Source organism: Vipera ursinii (assembly GCF_947247035.1).
Source record: "Vipera ursinii genome assembly, chromosome: Z".
In the NCBI taxonomy this organism is placed as follows: domain Eukaryota; kingdom Metazoa; phylum Chordata; class Lepidosauria; order Squamata; family Viperidae; genus Vipera; species Vipera ursinii.
The window spans coordinates 3399281-3405290 of NC_139517.1; the positions used below are offsets into that span (position 1 = coordinate 3399281).

General features: G+C 45.3%; 1 long non-coding RNA gene across 1 annotated transcript in view; it reads right to left on the reverse strand.

Annotated features, from left to right (window-relative positions):
- LOC310649446 overlaps nucleotides 1-6010 on the reverse strand; it is a 313283-nt gene that overhangs the window by 46290 nt on the left and 260983 nt on the right. The gene's annotated exons all lie outside the window — the stretch shown is intronic.

Below are 6010 nucleotides of genomic sequence, written 5' to 3' on the forward strand. Positions count from 1 at the left end.
TGGTTGGATTAAAGCGGGGGGTCTTTCACCTGGGCCCTTTGATGACTTGTGGACTGGCTGTGGAATTCTGGGAGTTGAAGTCCACAAGTCATGAAAGGGCCAAGTTTGAAGACCCCTGGATTAGAAAGAACCTCCAAATTTGGTGGCCGGTCTGATTGTTACGAAGTTACACACACACACACACACACACACACACACACACACACTTCCCGCAAATCAAAGTTGTCGGATTGGGATTCTTCCCTCCGGCCTTAGGAATGCAGGCAGTCCTTGACTTACGACCAGGATCAGCGTTTCCGCGGCTAAGCAAGGCGTTTCTTTTAATAAGGGAGCCGTGCCTAATTTTTACGACCATCTTTGCTGCGGTCGTTCAGTGAATCACACGGTCCTTAAGTGAATCCAGCTTTTCCCCTCCCATTGACGTTCCATGTCGGAAGCCGGCTGGGAAGGTGGCAAATGGTAAACAGGTGATCCCGGGACGCTGCCACCGTCGTATAAATGCATGTTTGGTGGCGACGCACCCGAATTTGGTTCGGGTGAACTTTGGGACGGTCGTAAGTACGAGGACCCGGTCCCAAGTTACGTTTTTCAGCGGCCTTGTAACTTTCAGCGGCCTTGTACCTTTCAGCGGCCTTGTTCACGTGACCTAGGTAGGGGATGATAGTTTAGTGTGTGCAGGACCGGTCATGAGTAATTTTTGTCAGCAGCCTTTCAACGGTCGCTAAACAAACGGTCATTAAGTCGAGGCCTACTGTGCAGGCAGGGAGATGGTTCCGGGGTTCCCCTGTTCACACACAAAAAGGTGGGTTACTTTTTTTTCCCCGCCTTCCACTTTCTCTGAATAATAAACACCCGTAGGTCTTTAGAGAAAATTGGAGAAAAATGTGTTGGTGCCGACAACAACGATTTGCTTCCGCTCTCTTTATTTCCTTCCATAATCTTTAATTCTCCGCCTTTATTTATTTATTCATTTTTAAAGCACCCTTTCCCTCTCTCTTTGCTTGCTTCCTTTTCAAAAAAAAAAAAAGAAAAGAAAAAAAACCCGACAAGGGGAAAACAAACGAACGAACGAACAAACACACACACACAAAGAAGAAACGCCAAACCACCATCGCCACACACCCGTTTTCGTTACGCTTTTATAAACCTTTTTCTCGCAGCGTTTTGAATACTTTACAAAAAACAAACAACAACAACAACAAACTTATAAACTTAAAACGAGAGGGTGAACAGGAGATTCCTGATGCCGGGGGGTGGGTGGGTGGGTTTGAGGGCGTGGGGGGGGGGGCAGAAAAAAAAAAGACTTTGGGGAACCGGGAATTGCGCCAGATTCCCACAAAGGGGAAATTCGAGGTGCGTGGGGAAGAAAAAAGGTGTCGCTGGTGCCTCTCTTTGGGGGAAACGGAAGGATAGGTCGATAGGTTAAAAATTAAAATTAAAATTAAAATTAAAAAAAGAAGGATGCTTGGTATCCACCTTCGTGGCCACTTATTGTGTATGTGTTCCCTTCACCTGGATACATAACACCTGGTCCTGGGGAGAATCTTTTTTTTTGAGGAATTAACAACTCCAGCTTTGATTCCTTGAGGATGGCGACAACTGGCAAAATACGAGAGAGAGAGAGAGAGAGAGAGAGAGAGAGAGAGAGAGAGAGAGAGAGAGAGAGAGAGAAAATGGCTAACTCCGAGAATGAAGCACTTTAACCAGTGTTGCGTTTCCCCACACACACACACACACACACACCCGCAAGCAACTTTACAGGCGAAGGAAGCGACAAAACTTCCCTTTGCCAGGGGCTGGAAGGAGGTTGATATTTTTAAGGGATGGGTGGGTGGGGGTCCCAGGAAAGATAAATTTGCCTTTTAGAGGGTAAGTGTTGACCCCCTGTGGGGGAACAACAACAAAAGAAAACACACAAAAAAAACAAACCCACAACCCCGAATCCAAGAAGCCGTGCCTTTGGAGAGATAAATGTGCAATAGCAAACAGCCTGGAACAGCCGGATGCGAAACAGAAGGAAACAACAAAAAAAAATTTAAAAAAAAAATCTGGATTTTATTTTATTTCCCCACACACCCCCACCCCCCAGGCTGTGTCATGTGCAATACAGAACTGCCTTTGGGATATAGCGAATGTTTTTAAAGGGCAAATGTTGTAAAAAAAAATAAATTAATTAAAAATGAGGGCTTCTGAGGGGCTGGGGGCCGAGCGGCCCCTTCCCTCATTTTGTTTGGTGGGTGAGTGGGAACGATTGAGGAGCGTCGCAAAACGAGGACTGCTGACGCTGAGGCTGTGCTGAAGGTCTAGGATGGTTTAGGATGGTGACCCTTCCCCCCACCCCACCCCACCCCCAGGAATCTCTTTTTCGACCCTTTCTTGGAATTTTTGCATGAGGTTGTGACTGACCCTTTGCTGCGTGCCGTGTATACCGAGAATGTCTGTATAGCCAAGAAAAATAATAATAATAATCATAAAAAACAGGAAAAAAAATAATACGAAATAATCCTATGAATAATCACGAATAACCCATCTGTACGATTTTTTCTACTGCCTGTTCTCCCCCCTTCTTCTTCTTCTTCCCTCTCCCCTTTCCCTTTCTTTCTTTCTTTCTTTCTTTCTTTCTTTCTTTCTTTCTTTCTTTCTTTCTTTCTTTCTCCGTTTGCCTTTTCGACTGGATATTTCTAATTTCGTGTCTTTGGGATTGAGAAAAAAAAATTAAATAAGTCTTGCAGGAAAAAAAAAATTTAATAAAATATATTCATTAAAAAAGAACGACCGTGATCCTGGAGGCTGTGTTGTTTTTTTTCTTGGGGGGAGGGGAAAAAAATGTGCGTCGGGAGGGGATTCCGATTAACGACGGAAGGGAGTGTGGACAAAAAGTCATTTTTAAGGGGAGCGGAGCTGTGTGCTTGTGCATTTGATTTTGTGTCTGTGTGATTGTGAGTTTGCAGAGGCCTACAATCAGGAACAATCTCTCTTGGGCTGCAAGCTATGATCAGCCCTTCTGCATGAACAAATTTAAGTTTATTTAACCGTCACTTCCTGTTTCTTTATTCTTCCCAATATTTGTGGCCCAGATTTTCTCCCCAAATAACCAGGATAGTAGCATTCATCTAATAAGCACATTTGCTGCAATCGGAGGGGTTGTAATTGGGAGGGGGGCCCCAGAAAAGTCAAAATGGCCTCCACAACTGCATTTTACATTCCTGCCCCTTCTTTTTTTAAAACTTGGGGTGCCTTTGAAGGTGACTTGGAAACTGCCCTGAGTTCGGTCAGTCCAGACTTGGAAAAGCAGTACATTTGGGTCGTTGAAGTAGTCCTTAGTTAGCAACTGCCTCGCTTAGCGACCATTTGCACTTAGGACAAATAAAATTGAAGAGGGGCGGGTCAAATATAACCAACAGAGGCCGCCCAAGAGCTACAGAAAACTCAACTCTTTGCTGCCATCTAGTGTTCAGTTCAGAAGAGTGGCAGCCCCTGACCTACCAGCAAGTTCCAAGTTCAGAGAAAAATGGGAAAAACCATTCTCTCATTCCCATGGCCTTGCTGAAATTCCTTCTCGTTCGGTGAGAGAAAAAAGAAAAAGGAAGGAAGGAGAACAAGGAAAGGAGGGAGGGGAGGGGAGGGAGAGAAAAAGGGAAAAGAAAGGGGAGGAAATTGAGGAAGGGAAGGAAGGAAGCAGGGAGGGAGAGAGAAAGAAGGGACGAAGGAAGGAGAGAAAGAAGGAAAAGAAAGGGTACAAAATTGAGGGAAGGAAGGAAGGAAGGAAGGAAGGAAGGAAAAGGGAAGAAAATTGAGGGAGAGAAAGTAGGAAGGAGATAAAGAAGAAAAACAAAAGGAAATTGGAGGGAAGGAAGGAGAGAAAGAAGGGGAAAAAAAGAAAATTGAGGAAGGGAAGGAGGGAGGGAGGAAAGAAAGGAAGGCAATGGGAATGAGAAGGAAGGAAGGAAATTAACTTCTCATTTCCACTCGTTTAAAAGCATCTATTGAAACAGTCTACTGGCCCCGGAAACTAGGCAAGTGGTTCAGTCAACTCTGCTATTTTTATATCTATGGTAATGTGAAGCTTCGAGAGGAGAGGCCCCTCCCCTAGAAAGGTGACTTCCGGATGAGACGCTCCAGCCGTTTCCCCCTCCACACCCCCCCTATGCTGAGAAACCTTTACTGCCCCCTGCTGCCTGTTTTGTTTCTTTGCATCTTTGGAGTCTCCTTGTGCTAATAATACGTACACAACGAAGTGGCTTAATCATTGTTAACTAGAGCTGGACCCCGCCTTACAAGGGTTCATTTAGTGACCGTTCAAAGTTACGACGGCACTGAAAAAAGTGACCCAGGACCGCTTTTCACAGTTACCACCTTTGTAGCGTCCCCCTGGTCCCGTGATCAAAATTCAGATGTCCGTCAATATACAGTTCATACTTCTGACGGTTGCCGTGTCCCAGGGTCACGTGACTCCCCTTTTGCGACCTTCGGGCGAGCAAAGTCAGTGAGGAAGACAGATTCGCTTCACAAAGGGGTTACTAACTGATCAAGCGCAGTGATTCGCTTCACAACCGTGGCAGGGAAGGTTGCAAAATGGGGCACAAGGCTCACTTCACAAATGTCTCGCTTAACAACAGACATTTGGGGCTCAGTTGTGTTTGTATGTCGAAGACTACCTTTACTCTCAGCCCCAACGGTTCTTCTAAGGATGATGGACTCTGCAGTCCCAAGAAATTTTTGGAGGCCGCCAAGATAGATTTGCATAGACACCGACCAACAGAGAGATGGATGGATGGATGGATGGATGGATGGATTTAAATTGATAGATTTGGGGAAAGAGAGAGAGAGAGAGAGAGAGAGAGAGATGATAGATAGATGACAGATTAGACAGGCAGGCAGACAGATACACAGAGATATAGATAATAGATGGATAATAGAGATAGATAGATAGATAGATAGATAGATAGATAGATAGATAGATAGATAGATAATAGACAGACAGATACATAAATTTAGGTTGATAGATTTATATACACAGACAGACAGAGAGCCAGCCAGCCAATTAATAGAATTTTGTTTGGCCAGACCAGGGGTAGGCAACCTCGGCTCTTTTATGACTCATAGACTTCAACTCCCAGAATTCCTGAGTTCAGCTATGCTATGCTATGCTGACTCAGGAATTCTGGGAGTTGAAGTCCATGAGTCATAAAAGAGCCGAGGTTGCCTACACCTAGGCCAGACCAAGCTGTAATTTAATCTCCACATACCGGATACTTAAACATTACCCTTGTTTATACCACAGATTATAAGGCAGCTAGAGTGATATAAAGTGAGATGGATGACAATATATAAAGCGTTATGACTGTGGGGTCCTCGCTGCTCAATGAGCTTGGCTGTTTTCTTGCAGACGTTTCGTTACCCAACTGGGGAACATCATCAATGTAATTATCATTATTTTGCTTAACCACCACCAAGATTTCCTCCCCCACCTGTGGCTAGAGAGAGTTGGGAGCCGGACTCCATAGATAATAACTGATTGATGAACTTATGTGCCAAAAAGCCACTGTCAACTCTTAGTGACCACATATATTTTCTCCAGAAAAGTGGGTTAGGACGCTGAGCATGTCGATCAGAAGGTCGGCAGTTTGGCGGGTCGAATCCCGAGTGCCGCGTAACAGAGTGAGCGCCTGTTACACGTCCCAGCTTCTGCCAACCTAGCAGTTCGAAAGTACGTAAAAATGCAAGTAGAAAAATAGGGACCACTACGGTGGGAAATTAACAGCGTTCTGTGCGCCTTTGGCGTCTAGTCATGCCGGCCACATGACCACGGAGACGTCCTCAGGCAAGTGCTGGCTCTTCGGCTTTGAAACCGAGATGAGCACCGGCCCCTAAAGTCGGAAACGACTAGCACACGTGTGCGGGGAAACCTTTGCCTTTACCTTAACCCAGTTGTCTTTAGTTAATGAATTGAAATTTACCCATTTTCTTTGCTACAGAAGACAGATGTGGCTGGCAAGGCCCCCGTCTT